The sequence below is a fragment of the Phascolarctos cinereus genome, unplaced genomic scaffold (assembly GCF_003287225.1).
Source record: "Phascolarctos cinereus isolate Bilbo 61053 unplaced genomic scaffold, phaCin_HiC Scaffold_1;HRSCAF=81, whole genome shotgun sequence".
NCBI classification, from domain to species: Eukaryota; Metazoa; Chordata; class Mammalia; order Diprotodontia; family Phascolarctidae; genus Phascolarctos; species Phascolarctos cinereus.
Window position 1 is genome coordinate 165,010,750 of NW_027555514.1, and position 17,257 is coordinate 165,028,006.

Here is a 17,257-nt window from a genome sequence, read left to right on the forward strand (position 1 = left end):
CCCTTTTCATTCTTGATACTAGTAATTTGGTTTTCTTCTTTCTTTTTTTTAATTAAATTAACCAAAGGTTTATCTATTTTATTGGTTTTTTCATAAAACCAGCTCTTAGTTTTATTTATTAGTTCAATAGTTTTCTTAATTTTTTTATTAATTTTTCCTTTGGTTTTCAATATTTCTAATTTGTGTTTAGTTGAGGATTTTTAATTTGTTCTTTTTCTAGTTTTTTTAGTATATTCATTAATCTCCTCTTTTTCTATTTTATTTATGTAAGCATTTAGAGATATAAAACTTCCCCTAAGAACTGCTTTCGCTGCATCCCATAGTTTTGGTATGTTGTCTCATTATTGTCATTCTCTTGAATGAAATTATTGATTGTTTCTATGATTTGTTGTTTGACCCAATCATTTTTTAGGATTAGATTATTTAGTTTCCAATTATTTTTTAGTCTATCTTTCCATGGCCCTTTATTACATATAATTTTATTGCATCATGATCTGAAAAGGATGCATTTAATATTTCTGCCTTTCTGCATTGGATTGTGAGGTTTTTATGCCCTAGTACATGGTCAATTTTTGTGTATGTGCCATGTACTGAGAAAAAAGTATATTCCTTTCTATCCCCATTCAGTTTTCTCCAGAGGTCTATCATACCTAACTTTTCTAATGTTCTATTCACCTCCTTAACTTCTTTCTTGTTTATTTTGTGGTTAGACTTATCTAGTGCAGAGAGGGGAGGTTCAGGTCCCCCACTAGTATAGTTTTGCTGTCTGTTTCTTCCTGTAACTCCCTGAACTTCTCCTGTAAGAATTTGGATGCTATACCATTTGGTGCATATATGTTTAGTAATGATATTACTTCATTGTCTATGGTGCCTTTTAGCAGGATGTAGTTTCCTTCCTTATCTCTTTTGATTAGATCTATTTTTGCTTTTGCTTTGTCTGAGATCAGGATTGCTACCCCTGCTTTTTTTACTTCAGCTGAGCATAATATATTCTGCTCCAGCCTTTTACCTTTACCCTGTATGTGTCACTCTTTTTCAAATGTGTTTCCTGTAAACAACATATTGTAGGATTATGGTTTTTAATCCATTCTGCAATCCATTTCCGTTTTATGGGAGAGTTCATCCCATTCACATTCACAGTTATGATTACTATCTGTGTCTTTTTCTCCATCCTTTTCCCCCATTTATGCTTTTCTTTCTCCTTTTTCCTTTCCCCCTTCACTAGTGTTTTGCTTTTGACCACGCCTCCTTCAGTCCCTCCCCCTTTTATTATCCCTTTCCCTTTTCTTCCCCTTTACTTCTTACTGCTTTCTTCTCTCCCTTTTCTTTCCCCTTTTCCCTCCTACTGCCTATAGGGCAAGTTAGCTATACCTAACTGATTATGTTATGCCCTTCTTGAGCCAAATCTGATGAGAGTAAGGTTCAAACAATGCTCCCCCTCCCTTCTTTCCCTCTGCTAATAGGATTTTGTGTCTTTTCCTGTAATGTAATTTACCCTTGTCTGCCTCCTCCTTTCTCAGTACATTTTCTAAGATCAGATTGATCCACTTATTTGGATCCATTTAACCCACTTGATTAGATTTTTTTTTATCATTACATCAAAGTCAACTAATATCCACCCTCTTTATGTATACTCCTTTAACATGGTGTAATAACAATACAGTTCTCAAGGGTTGCAAGTGTCATATTCCCTTGTAGGGTTTAAACAGCCCCCCCTTATTAACATTGTATCTTTCTGTCCCATTTACCTTTTTAGTCCTTCTTGAGTCCTGTACTTGAAGATCAAATTTTTTGTTGAGCTCTGGTCTTTTTATCAGGAAAGTTTGGAAGTCTCCTATTTCTTGAATATCCATCTCCTCCCTTGAAAAATGATGCTCATTTTTGCTGGGTAATTGATCCTTGGCTGCATTCCAAGCTCCTTTGCCTTATGGAATATCATGTTCCATCCTGCGTCTTTTAATGTAGAAGCTGCAAGGTCCTGTGTAATCCTGACTGTGGTTCCATGATATTTAAATTGTTTCTTTCTGGCTGCTTGCAGCACCTTCTCTTTCATCTGGTAATTTTGGAATTTTGCTATTATATTCCTTGGTTGTCAATTTGGGATCTCTTTCAGGTGGTTATCGGTGGATTCTTTCTATGGTTATTTTTCCCTTCTGGTTCTAGGACTTCAGGCAGTTTTCCTTTATGATTTCCTGAAAGATACTGTCCAGGCTTTTTTTCATCATGATTTTCAGGTAGTCCAATAATTTTTAAATTGTCTCTCCTGAATCGATTTTCCAGGTGGTTGTTTTACTGATGAGGTATTTTATTTTCATCTTTTTTTCATTTTTTTGTTTCTGTTTGACTGATTCTTGCTCTCTCATAGAGACATTAGTTTCCATTTGTCCAATTCTAGTTTTTAACAGATTGTTTTCTTCTGTTAGTTTTTGTACTTCCTTCTTCAATTGGCCAATTGTGTTTTTTAGGGACTTGTTTTCTTCAGTGTATTTTTTTTCCAATTGGCCAATTGTATTTTTGAAGGACTCTTCTACCTCTCTCATTTGACTATTAAAATCCTTCTTGAGCTCTTCTAAGAAGGCTTTTTGGGCTTCAGACCAGTTCATATTCCCTTTTGTTGTTGCAGATGTGGGTTTGTTGACAATGTTGTCCTCTTCAGAATTTCTGTCTTGATCTTCACTCTTCTCATAATATGAATCTATGGTATGTTTCTTTTTTACTCATGGTGTTTCTTTATTCCCTGGCCTTTAAAGAGATTGAGCTCTCCTGCTGGGGAACAGAGGGTACTGACCCAAGCTTCTTGTGTTGGGAGCCTAGGTCTTGGTCACTGGCTTTGTGTGCTGGGGCCTCTTATGTTGGCAATTGGAGGCTGTAGGTTTCTGGCAGCTTACCTCGCGTTGGGCTGGAATCAGCAAGGCTGGAACTTTCAGGCAATTCTAGGTTGCCTGCTTTTCCTTTCCTTTAGCTTTCTTCAGCTCCTTTTAGATGGGTGCTGCAGGGTGTTTATCTGCCTGGGGCCCCCTGCAGTGTTGTCTCCCTCATTTCTGCTAATGCACTGGCAGATTCCTTTGTGGTAGAGTGCCAAGGCACCTGGTAGTTTTCTGAGCTGGTTTTCACTGGTTCCCCCTCCCGTTCCTCACTGAGGTTGGTGTTTGCCTATTCTACCCCCTGGGCTTCAGGATTTCTTCACAATTGGAGGCTGCAGGCTCCGACAGCTCAGCTGGTGTTAGGCTGGAACTAGCAAGACTGGGCATTTAGGAAGCCTTTGGGTTGCTTTCTTCACCTCCTTTCAGATGAATGCCGCAGGGTATTTATCCTTCTGGGGCCCCTTGTAGTTCTGCCTCCCTTATTTTTGCTGAGGCACTGGGAGACCATTTTGCTGGGCTGCTGCACTGCTGCTCCCCGTCTTTCTTCTAGTTCAGCTGTTTTAGGTTTTTTTTTTCTTCTGGGGTGATATTTTCTAGGTTTTCAGAGGCTGATATTGGATAGTGAGAGCCACTACCTTTTCACTCTGCCATCTTGGCTCCCGGAAGCAGAAGTCATAAAAAAAGTTTTTCAAAAAGTATGCTTTGATCTGCATTCAGATTCCATCAGTCTGTTCTCTGGATATTGATAGCATTTTTCATTATAACTCTTTCATAATAGTCTTAGATCATTGTATTTCTGAGAATAGATAATTCATTCACAGTTGATCATCATACAATATTGCTTTTACTGTGTACATCTTTCTCCTGGTTTTGCTCACTTCATTTTATATCAGTTCATAGAAATCTTCCCAGGTTTTTCTGAAAGCTTCCCACTCATAATTTCTTATAACCCACTAGTATTCCATCACAATCATATACCACACTTTGTTCAGCCATTTCCCAATTAATGGAAATCTCCTTGATTTCTAATTTATAAGTGCCAAAAAAAGTGCTACTATAAATATTTTTGTGTGTATGGTCATTTTACTCTTTTAAATATCTTTTTGGCATACAGAACTAGTAGCAGTATTGCTAAGTCAAAAGGTAATATAGTTCCAAATTGCTCTCCGGAATGGTTGGATCAGTTCATAACTCCACCAAACATGTATTGGTATCCCAATTTTCCCACATTCTGTCTCACACTTGTCATTTTCCTTTTCCTTCATATTAGCCAGTCTGATAGGTGTTAAGTGGTACCTCAGAGTTATTTTAATTTTCCTTTCTCTAATCAATATCAATTTAGAGCATTTTTATATGATTAGAAATAGATTTGATTTCTTTGAAAACAGCTTATTCGTATCTTTGACTATTCATCAATTGGGGAATGACTTATATAAGTATAAATTTAACTCAGTTCTCTATAAATTTGAGACCTTTAACAGAGAAACTTTCTGTAATTTTTTCTAGTTTCCTGCTTTTTTTTTCTTCTAATTTTGGCTACCTTAGTTTTGTTCCTGCAAACCTTTTTTTTTTAAATTTAATGTAATCAAAATCATTCAATTTGCATTCCATAATGTTCTCTATCATTAATTTTGTCACAAATTTTCCCTTATGCATAGATATAACATGTGAAATATTCCATGATCCCCTAATTTGTTTAGGATATCACCCTATATGTTTAAATTGTGTACTCATTTTGACATTATTTTGGTATATGTTATGATATATTGGTCTATTCCCAGTTTCTGCCAAACTGCTTTCCAGTTTTCTTAGCAGTTTCTGTGAAATAGTGAGTTCTCATTCCAAAAGCTTAGATTTGGGAGTTTATCAAATATTTGATTACTATGTTCTTTTATTATTGTGTATTGTCTTTCTAATCTATTCCACTGCCCAAACCATTTTCATAGCATTCTGCAAATCTTCATATTCTCCTCATCTCCCTCCCAACTGGACCTAGATTCTGATTCTAGCAGTGTTAGGCCTGATGAGTGAGCATTTGCCTTATCTTTACCAAAAGTAGGCCTTCATTTCACTGACCAATTATTTCCAAACCAATCTGACCATTCTGTGGGAATCCTTATCTCTCTTCCAATGGAACTTCAACTTTTCTCCTGAGATATTTAATTTTAATAGGTGAATTTTTTCCTTAATTTCCCAAATGTCAAGCCTCCAGATTACTTCTCAGATATTTCCAAACTGGGTCACTGAATATATACCACTCCACTTCTTTAGTTGACTTGTATCTTTTGCCTTCTCACAGTATTATGCCAACTCTTAAGGGCAAGGATTATCTTTCTTGCAAGTATTTGTATCTTGAGCTTAGTGAAGTGGTTCACATATAAGAGCTTAATAATTGCTTTTATTTTTCATTAATTCATCCATTCTTTTATTAACTCAATCATTCATTTATAGATTTAATGCATGAGCATCATATATTTCCAATTGTTTTAATATTTAAATTTCCATGGTTCCTATATCAATGTCCTATCCCCCCGTACCATAAGGTCTACAATGTTAGAGCAATATTTGGTGAATCGTTTGTAGTTAAAAAAAAAATTCAGGCTTAGATTCTTAAAATTTAGCCACTGCTTAGATTGTCATAATCTAGCCAATAGCTTACTAATGTTCAGACTCCTGAAGTGTTTGCCCAATATTGGGGCAGCTAGGTGGCATAGTGGATAGAGCACCGGCCCTGAAATCAGGAGCATCTGAGTTCAAATCTGGCCTCAGACCAAACAGTTAACACTTACTAGCCATGTGACCCTGTCAAGTCACTTAACCCCAATTGCCTAAAAATACAAAAAACAAAAAAGAGAGAGTCTGCCCAATATGATGGATGTTCTAATAAACCTTGTCTATGGCTGAAAGAAGGGTTGGGTCAAATTCTTTTGGGCAGGATCTGCATGTTATGATATTGGAGTCCCAGCACCCCTACACCTCATCATTTTGGTGGCCCATACAGGGAAACTGCCTAGCCCCAAGTTCTTCTCTAGCTAAGACTGGAAGGTATATAAGCCTCCCCCCTCTACTTTCTTGTTCTGCACTTGGGGTCTCTCTTCAAGCACCAATGCTTGGAGGTGCTTTTGGGGCTGTTATGAGGCTGTCTCACACTTGGCCTGATGCTCTCAGGCTCTCAGTCCAGTGGTTTAGTTTGAGGCCATGAACCTGGGTACACCTTCTGCAGCATAGAGGACAAGATGGGTGCCCTGTCAGGAAGTATATGCCCAATTCTTTAATTCTCCTGGTGCTAGAGAACTGGGGAAAGCTGCAGCTGCTTTTTGGTTCCCTGAGGCTTACTTACTCCCTTCCCTCTACACCCCTGAATCCTCTTTCATGGAGGTTATGGGGAAAAGTTAGGACAGCTAAAAATATCTGGGCAGATTTTGGAGATTTTGTTATTAATCCTTAAGGAGTTTTGAAACTCCTCCTTACAATCCTGGTTACTGCTTTCTCCCACTCCCTTCCCTTGAGTGAAGAGGGTACGTTAACCCCTCTCATAGGAGAAGAGAGTTTCACCCTTTACCCCTCACCTTTGATTTTGCCTTCCCCAACCTGGGAAAGGAAGGAGAGGGGAGGGGCAGCAGCTACAGCACTGGCAATGGCCTTGGGCCCTGGGGCAACCTTTGCCTGGAAGCATCACCCAGGTTCAGCACATCCTGCTCAAGGTAAAGGAGCTAGTCTCTGAACTTGGGTAAGCACACTCTTTTTAAAGTTGTAGTTTTAGCTGTTAATGATTGTGTAAAGTAATCTGGAAACAATTTAACAAAATTGAAGTGGTAATGGGTTTGTTTCAAGTTTCAAATTGGTGAACTTTTTGTATCAGTTATATCAAGCAACTTTTCATAACTTGGTTACCACTAAGATAATTTAGCTATTATTAGTTATTTTAATGTGTAAACTTGCCGAAAAGAGTGTTTAGGTTTTGTCTTGCTGAGAATTTGCAAGTATATAGAAATAATCTCTAATGAGTGGCTTTTTATATCAGAAAAAATAATTAAGTTTTAGTTGCAAATCCTGGAAAAGTTTTTCCTAAGCTGTGATTAGTGAAACTTTCTGTTTGAGGTAAAAGCTCATAGGATTTTATTTTGAGTTGTCTAATGGATCTTAATAATCCATTGATAAATCAATAATTTACCACCTGAGACATGCCACAAGCTACTCAGAGAGAATGTGATAGTGATGAGAAGTCAGCACTGGGAAAAGCTGAGAGGACAATTTTAGCCTCAGTCTAAGATGGGATCCTCCTGGCTCAGTTTCCCCATTATGTTCTTTTGAAAGTGAATGATACACACCTGGCTATTCCTGAGTCTGGCTATGAGGTGGATTTGATGCTGCATGGTTGGAAAACTGAATTATCTGAATCAAAACAGAGCTAAGGATGTTTTATCCTCTCATATTTGGGGCCTAAATCTTGTGCCTGCTTTATATCTGGACCCTGCAGTCTTTTCTATCAGATTTGTCTTCCAGACTACAAGTCATTCACCTACAGTTGGTAACAAACAGCAGGTCCTAGCTAATTTCCCCCCATCATTCCCTGGATGTAGCCTGTGCTTTGTTTCAGTCAACCCCCTCTTTGGAAGTCCCTTGAGGCAGGGACAGCTCTATGACCTTTGCCAACAGGAAGCAGTTTCAGAAGCCAAGACCTTTGCCCCTTATTCCAAAAGAATTTGGGTACAATTTGTTTGAGGGGGGAATGATGAGTTTGGAATCTAGACCCCAAAAAGGAAAAATCCTGGACTTTCCCACATGGCCAAATCTCTGGCTTTCACCTGAAGCTACAACCCCATCAACTGGCCTTTTATTGTGGCTACATCCAATCTCTCAAGTCTGTTACCCTTAACCTAGCCTAGCCTTCCATTGTCTTACCTTCTAATGGTCCCAGGCCACTTCCCACCCATCCTATCTAGGCTTCATTCTCTCTTACCCACTGGATCCAAGTCTTGGGAATTCTATTATCTCATAGACTACTTGGCCAATCCTAGATCCCTCCCATAGCCTGTAAAATATTCAATCTAACTTTTGCAAAAGGCATTGCAAAAGAGAAATTTATAGGCTCTATTTCTTATTAATTTTCACTGTTCTTTGTCACAACAAAAATATCTGCTATAAATATTTTTATACATATAGATAATTTTCCCTTTTTAAAATCTCTTTGGCATACCGACCTAGTAGTGGTATTACTGGATCAAAGGGCATGTCAAATTTTATAGCTGTTTGGGCAAATTTCCAAATTGCTCTCCAGAATGGTTGAATCAATTCACAACTCCATCAACAATGCTTTAGTGTCCCAATTTTCCCATGTCCTTTCCCATGTTTGTCACTTTCCTTTTCTTTCATATTACCCAATGTGATAGATGTAAGGTGATAACTCAGAGTTGTTTTAATTTGGTTTTCTTGAATCCAAAATAATATAGAGCACTTTTCCCATATAATTATAGATAGCTTTGATTTCTTCTTCTGAAAACAGCCTATTCACATATTTGACCATTTATGAATTAAGGAATGACATATTCCTATAAATTTTTCTTGGTTCTCTATATATTTGAGAAATGAGGCCTTCATCAGAGAAACTTGCAGTGATTTTTTTTCAGTTTCCCACTTTCCTTTGAATTTTGTCTGCATTGATTTTGTTTGTGCAAAACAAATAAAAACTTTTAATTTTTAATTTAATGTAAGCAAAACTATCTATTTTATGGAGGCAGCTAGATGGTGCAGTGGATACAGCACTGTCACTGAAGTCAGGAGGACCTGAGTTCAAATCTGGCCTCAGACCAAACACTTGACACTTACTAGCTGTGTGACCCTGGGCAAGTCACTTAACCTCAATTGCCTAAAAATAAAATTAAAATAAAGCTATCAGTTTTACATCCCATAATGCTCTGTATCTCTTGTTTGGTCATAAACTCTTCCTTTATCAATAGATCTGGCAGGTAAAAATTTCCATGCTCCTCTATTTTGGTTGATATTATTCTTTATATCTCAATCTTATATCTTGTATTTGGCTTTAACTTGTTCTACTATGTGAGATGTTGGTCTCTATCTAGTTTCTGATAACATGCTTTGGTTCCCCCCTCCCAAAAAAAATAGTCGAATAGTGAGTTCTTATCCCAAAAGCTTGGCTCTTTGGTTTTATCAAACAATAGATTCCTATGTTCATTTATTACTACGTAATGTGTAGCTAATCAATTCCACTGATCCACCACTATGTTTCTTAGCCAATACCAGATTCTTTCAATGGTTACCACTTTGTAATACAGTTTGAGATCTAGTATTGATAAGCCAACTTCATTTTTTTTGTCATTGATTCCCATTAAATTCTTGACCTTGTGTTCTTCCAGATAAATCTTGTTATTTTTTCTTGTTCTACATAATAGTTTTTGGTAGTTTGGTTATTATGACACTGAACAAATAAATTAACATTTAGAATTGTTATTTGTATAATATTGTCTTGGCCTATGCATAAGCAATTAATATATCACCAATAGTTTATATCTGAGTTTATTTGTATGAAGATTTTGGTGTTATATTCATATAGTTCCAGGGTTGTCTTGGCAGGTAGACCCCTAAGTAATTTATATTGTCGGCAGTTACCTTAAATGGAATTTTCCTTTCTGTTTCTTTTTGCCTAACTTTGTTGGTAATATGTAGAAATGTAGATGATTTATGTGGGTTTATTTTATATCCTGCAACTTTACTGAAGTTGTTAATTGTTTCAATGATTTTTTTTTTAATTTTCAGTTGATTTTTTGGGACTCTTACAAATGTAGCATCATATAATCTGCAAAAAGTAATACTTTTTCTCTTGGTACCTATTGTAATTCCTTCAATTTTTTTTCTTCTATTATTTCTATAGGTAGCGTGTCTAGTAATATATTAAATAGCAGTGGTGATAATGGGAATCTTTGTTTAACCTCTGATCTAATTGGAAAGACTTTTAACTTATCACTCCTATAGGTAATACTTGCTGATGGTTTTAGATACATATTGTTTATCATTTTAAGAAAGCTCCATTTATTACTATGCATCCTAGTTTTTTTTAAGAGGAATAAGTGTTATATTGTTTTGAAAGCTTTTTCTGCATCTATTGAGATAATCATATGATTTTTGTTGGGTTTTTTTTTGTTTTAATATGGTCAATCATGTTAACAGTTTTCCTAATATTGACTCAGGTCTGCTTTCTTGGTGTACATTTCTCCTTGTCATAGCATACAGTTTTTGTAACACATTAGAGTAATCTTATTGGTATTATTTTATTTGAGATTTTGGCACAATATGCATTAGGAAAATTGGTTTATACTTTTGTTTCTCTGTTTTCATTCTTCTTGGTTTAGGTATCAGTACCATATTTTAACCATGAAAGGAATTTTATAGGTTTCCTTCTTTGCTTCTTCTCTCAAATAGTTTACATAGTATTGGAATTAACTGTTCTTTAAATTTTTGGTAGAATTCACTTGTGATTCATTTGTTCCTTGGGATAGCTTTCTTAGGGAGCTCGTTGATGGCTTGTTCAATTTCTTTTCTAAGAGAGAGTTCTGTAATTATTCTGTTTCCTCTTGTGTTGATCTAGGTAATAGATATTTTTTAAAAAATATTCATCCACTTAGATTAAATTGTCAAAATTATTCACATGATTGGGTAAATTAGCTCATTATGATTGCTTTAATTTAATTGTTATTGAATTTACCCTTTTTTTGCATTTTTGATATTGGTAATTTGTTTTTTTCCTTTTTTTCTTTTTTAAAATCAAATAACAAATGGCTTATCTCTCATTGTTTCCGTAAAACCAAGTATTAGTATTTTTTTCATTGTTTTTCTTTGTTTTTGTTTTGTGTTGGTTTTGGTTTTGGTTTAATGGCTTTCTTACTTTCAAATTTGTTAATCTCTGATTTTCATGATTTCTAATCTTGCTTTTAAAATGGAGATATTTAATTTTTTTCTACTTCTCTTTAATTGCCTGACCAATTTATTGATTAACTCTTTTTCTATTTTGTTGATGTAAACATTTAGAGATATAATTTATTCCCTACGTAGAGCTTTTTATGCTTTTCGTAAATTTTGGTACATTCTATCATTGTTGTCATTCTATTTAATGAAATTATCAATTGAATCTATGATTTGTTCCTCGACTCATTTGTTCTTTTATTATTGTTCAGTCGTTTTCAGTCATGGCTGACTATTCATGACCCCAATTTTGAATTTCCTTGGTAAATATAGTGGAGTGGTTTGCCATTTCATAATCCAGATCATTTTACAGATAAGGAAACTAAAGCAAACAGCGTTAAGAAACTTACCCAGATTCATATAGCTAGTAAGTGCCTGAGACTGGACTTGAACTCAGGAAGATGAATCTTACTGACTCCAGACCTGACGCTCTCTCCACTGTACCACTTAGCTGCTCCCACACATTCTTTAGGATTAGGTTATTTAGTTTACAATTAATTTTTAATCTCTGTTTCCATGGCCCTTTACTGAATGTAATCTTTCTTGCTTTATGGTCTGAAAGGGATGAATTTAATATTTCTTATTTTCTGCATTTTTGTGAGGTTTTTGTGCCCCAATAGATGGTCAATTTTGGGGGAGGTACCAGGTGCTTCATTCCATTCATTTTTCTCCTGAGATCAAGCATATCTAACTTCTCTAACATTATATTCATCTCCATTACTTGTTTCTTATTTATTGTTTGGTTAGATTTGGTTAGATGGTTCTGAGAATAGAAAGTTGAAGTCCACCCCAGTATAGTTTTATTGCCTATTTCCTCCTGTAGTTCATTTAACTTTTCTTTTAGAAATTTGGATGCTATGCCATTTGGTACATATATATCTAGTATTGCTATTACTACATAATCTATGGTGCTTTTTAGCAAAATGTAGTTTCCTTGCTTACCACTTTTAATTAAATCTACTTTTTGCTTTTGTTTTGTCTGAGATCATGTTTACCGATGCTGGTTTTTTTTTCAGTCTTTGCTGAAACATAATCGATTGTGTTCCAGCAGAATAATCTTTACTCTTTGTCTCTCCTTTGAATGTGTTTTTTTGTAAACAACATACTTTTGGATTCTGTTTTTTATTCCTTATTGCTATCCATTCCATTTTATGGATGAGTCCATCTCATTTATATTCATGGTTATGATTATTAGCTGTATATTTCTCACCATCCTATTTTCCCTTATTTGTCCTTTTCTCTCTCTTTTTTATACCCCATCCCTCCTCAAAAATATATTTTACTTTTGACCACTGTCTCCATTAATCTACCCTCCCTTCTATCAAGCCTGTCTTCTTCTCTCATCCCATTCCTTCTATTTTCCTTTAGGGTAAGATAGATTTCTTTACTCAGCTGAATGTGTAGGTCATTCATTGTTTGAGCTGATTCTAAAGTGGGAAAGGTTAAAGTGTTGCCTGCCACTCCTTTGATTTCCCCTTTCATTGTAAAAGCTCTTCCTTTTGTGCTTCTTTTATGTGAGAAAATTTTCCCCATTCTTCACTTCCTTCTCCCTTATCCTGGTGCATTCCCCTTTCTTACCCTTTCCTTTTATATTTTTTTAAATCATCCTATCATAATCAATCATTACATCTATGTATACTCCTTTCAACTGTCCTAAAATGATAAAGTTCTTTACAAGTATCATCTTTCCATCTCAGAATGTAAACAATTTATCCTTATTGAATCCCTTATGATTTGTCATTTGTCTTTACTTTTTTAAGCTTCTCAAATCTTGTATTTGAAAGTCTTTTCATTCGGAATGTTTGAAAGTCCTCTATTTCATTGAATATTCGTTTCTCCCCTGACATATACTAAGAAATAGAGGTAGAAAATAAGCAAGCAACAACAACAACAACAAAAAGAAGCTGACCATAAAAAATTATAATGGTAACATTGAAGATCAAGACACAAACTCAGAAGAAGACAAGGATATGAAAACACCTACAAGCCTCAAAGAAAAAAAAATGTACTGTTTTTCTGGGTAAGTTATTCTTGATTGTAATCCTAGCTCTCTTCCCCTCTGGAATAGTATATTCTAAGCCCTCTGGTTCTTTAAAGTGGAATATGCTAAATCTTGTGTGATCCAGACTGTGGCTGCACAGTATTTGAACTGTTTCTTTATGGTTGCTTACACAGTTTTCTACTTAATCAGGGGGCTCTGAAAATTTGCCACAATGTTCACTTTGGGAATTTCCTTCAGGAGATGATCAGTGAATTCTTTCAATTTCTATTTTACACTATGGTTCTAGGATATCAGTTTTCCTTGTTAACTTTCTTGAAATATGATGTCTAGACTTTTATTTTTTGATCATGACTTTTAGATAATCCAATAATTCTTAAATTATCTCTCCTTGATATCTTTTTTTAAGTCACTTGTTTTTTTCCAATGAGATATTTTGTATTTTCTTCTACTTTTTCATTGTTTTAACTTTTTTTTTTGTCTAATGGAATCATTAGCTTACACTTGCCCAATTCTAATTTTTAAGGAATTATTTTCTTCAGTTAGTGTTTGTGCCTTTCCCCCCCTACTTTTGGCCAATTCTATTTTTAAGGAGTTTCTTGATTCAATGGATTTTTGTGCTTCTTTAGCATCTGGTCAATTCTCTTTTTTTAAGGTGTTATTTTCTCCATTTTTGTGCCTTTTGTAACAAACGGTTGACTTTTCATTATTTTCTTGCATAACTCTTATTTAATTCCCCAATTTTCCTCTATCTCTATTTTTTATTTTTAAAATCCTTTTTGAATTCTTTTGGGAATTCTTGTTGGCCGTATTTCTAATTTGCTTTTTTTTTCCATTGAGGCTTTGCTTGTACCTGTTTTTACATTTTTGTCTTCTGAGTTTGTGTCTTGCTCTTCCCTGTAACAATGCTAACTTTTTATGGTCAGTTTCTTTTTGTTTGGGTTTTTCGTTCATTTACCCCCATTTATTTCTTGGCTTTTAACTTTATGTGCAAGTTGGACTCTGCACTTGGGTCGGAGGAGGCACTGTCTCAGGCTTCAGATTTTTCTGTGCTGCTGTTTTCAGCAATAGTTCTGGGGATCTGTAAGTTTTCTGTGCTTCCAAGGTGTTATAATCTAAGGAGATGTGTGGTCATTGCTCTACTGGTCTGTCTTCTATTCTTTATCAAGGAAGGAACCTTATTCCCCTGTAGCCACAAGTGCTAGCACTTCTTTTGACTCTGGAACTGTGACCACAACCCCTGTTCACCTGCAACCCTGAAATGTTAGTGCTCCTTTCTGTTTTGGAAGTGAGATGACCAAGGTGCCTGATCTCTTGTGAATAACTTTAAGAACTCTTCTCTACCCTGGAACTGTGAATGGTTCCCTACTTCCCTGTAACTTAAAGCACTAATACTTCTCTCTGCTCTGGAACTGTGACTCAAAACTGTGTAGGGGCAATGCCAATAGTCTCCTGTCTGGTGCCAGGAAAATGTCCCTTGTAATCTGTTTCTGACCAGTTGTATAACCCCCTTACTGTTTGTGGGGTGAGAGCTCCTGAAACTGCTATTGCTGCTGCCTCTGCTGTTGCAGCAGTCTCCAAAGCCTGCAATTAGTGTTACCAGAGTGAGGCCTGCACTGTGCTCCGGGGCTGATCACCACTGTAGTGTGACAGATCTGCAGACCTTTTAAGTTATCTTGGGCTGGAAAATTATTTTACTCTGACCTTTTGTTGGCCCTGACACTCAAGAATTTGATTTGAAGTGTTATTTTACAACAAAAAAATTGTTTGGAGGAGAATTTAGGGGAGTACAAGTGAGTTCCTCTCTGTATTCATCCATATTAACTCCTCCCATGCTACCTGCTATTATCCCAAACGGTTGTTAAGTGACTTGCACAGGACTACTCAGCTAGTAAGTTTCTGAGGTCAGATTTGAATTCAGGTTTCCTTGATTCCAGGCTCAGTCTTCTTTTCAGGGCATCACTTACCTGCCTCATATAAATTCTCAACTGCCAGGGCCAGTTCTCTTTTTCACCCATAGTTGACTCCATTCTCTGCTGCCAGGGTCACACAACTTGAAGTTGTTTCCTGTCTCTGAATCTCTGTGTCTGTATGTTTACTCTCTCTTCTCCCTACTAAATGCAGTGTCTCCTTCTGGGCAAGTAACTGTTGCAAGAAATCAGGATTGGTAGGAGAAGGAAGAGAAACATACTCTCCTCTTCCCCTGTGCTTCCCTCTGTTAGAAGCCCAGGGAGTCATTTCACAAAAATGCTCCCTGACTTGACTGTGACCCCATCTACTTTTAGGGGTTGTAGGCATAAGTCACTAGGGGCACAGTCAATCTGCGGCCAGCAAGTAACTGTTTGCCCTTCCAATTCCATTTCTTCCAGCTTCTCAAAGGGATAACAGGGAATACACTCTGTTTTGTACTTGAGTTTAAAAAAATAATATTCTAACCAAAAAAAATAATATTCTATCACTTCTTATCTGCCCCTTACTTTCTGGGCTTATATCAACTAGACTGGAGTAGGAACCCATGGATTCTCTCTCCCTCCCCCTACTCTATGAGTCTTAAAATATTATACAAATTTGGAATAATATTTTCATTACTTTTCTCTAATTAAAATAAATTGTCAATATTCCAATATAATTCTGATTTTATTTTATAAAGTATCACAGGGAAGTATAGGTACCAAAAGAATTGAAGAAATCATAAATGACATTACATACAATTTCCCAAATATGAAGCCCAAATGTCATTAAAAACTATTAAAATATATACCCATTTTCTCATCTTCATTAAATCATGAAAGAGATTTTCATATACATATACATATTTATGTACACAAATAAATGCACACACACACACACAATTAGCCAAGTGATGTTAATGTAAACAATATTAATGTTAAGGTAAAGAAAAGGTTAATGTAAAGAACATCTATTAATATTCTGCCCTCTTTTGAGGAAAGCAAAAGAATAAAGTTAGACTGAAGGATTTCATTTAAAAAACAGTTGAAGAAAAAAAGATTATTTTAATGTGATATTTGTTATTCCTCAAGGCTGATACACACACATAGACACACACACACATACACACACACACTCTTAATAAGCTGAGTTTTTTTTCTAATGTAAAGAATATGAAGAACTAAAGTCTGAGTGATATTCTGCCTTCTTTGCAAAAAATAAGAAGTATGTGATTATATTGAAACATTTTACATATGAAACTTCAGCTGAGAAACAAGTTATTTATTATCGTGTTTATTATCCATCAAGGATAATGCACACACACACATACATATACTCATATACATATACACACATACATGCACTTATTTGATCAACAGAGTATTTGTTTATAGTGTAAAGAATATCTAGACCTAAAGTCTTACTGATTTTCTGCCCTCTTTGTAGGGAAAAAAAGAGATTATACACACATATGTACATATATGTGAGTCTAAATATATATGTACATATTAATATATATGTATATACATGCTTTATATATATGTAATGATATTGAAATGTTTTAAAAGTAAAAAATCAAACTGAGATACAAGACTTTTAAATGATAATATACAGCTTATAACATGTTTGTACATGTATATATGTCTACATACACACATGCATGCACAATATTCTTCTTGAAAATTTGGGGTGAAAACAAAGCTTTTGGAAAGGCCTTTCCATTGCCAACCAGGATAACAGAATTTCAGAATTGGAAGGGATATCAATGGCCATCTGATTTAACCCATTCCTAAAATAAATAATGCCACCTATGATATACTTGATGAGTGCTCTTTCAGCCTTTGCTCAAAGTTCTCACATGATAGGGAATGATTTAAATTCTTGAGGCAATTTATTCAGTTGTTTTGTTCATTCAAATTGCAAAACAGTTTTTCCTTAGTCAAAAACTATTTTTTTTCTTTAGAATGCAGTACTCTCTAAATACCACATCAGAGGTCTATCAAAGGCTGGGTATCAGACTCATGGCTAAAATTTTGTGTCTTCGGAAAGAGCACTAAGATCATGAATAAGCATTAACAATGGGAGCTTTATTTCCAAATGTACTTTCATTTTCTCATGCTTCATGTTTCAGTATTTCAAGCCAAAGAGAATCAAGAACCCCGTATCTTTCCCCTTGAGGAATCTCTCTTCTCTCCAGCTCTTTGTAACTCTGTTCCACACTCATTTGAGGAATATTGAGTAATCATACTCTCCACTGATGAAGTCCTATGAAAATAGAATTTGAGCCTTGAGTTGAACCTCATTGTAGCTGCCCCTTTATCTAGAGTAGATCACAACTCTCCTGCATTTTAAATGGTGACAATGAATTTCTGTCTTCAAAATAAGTATCTTGTGGCCAAATATCTGATAAGTATGATTCTGCCTACACTTAGACAAACAGTTCATCACTGGGCCTATACTAGAT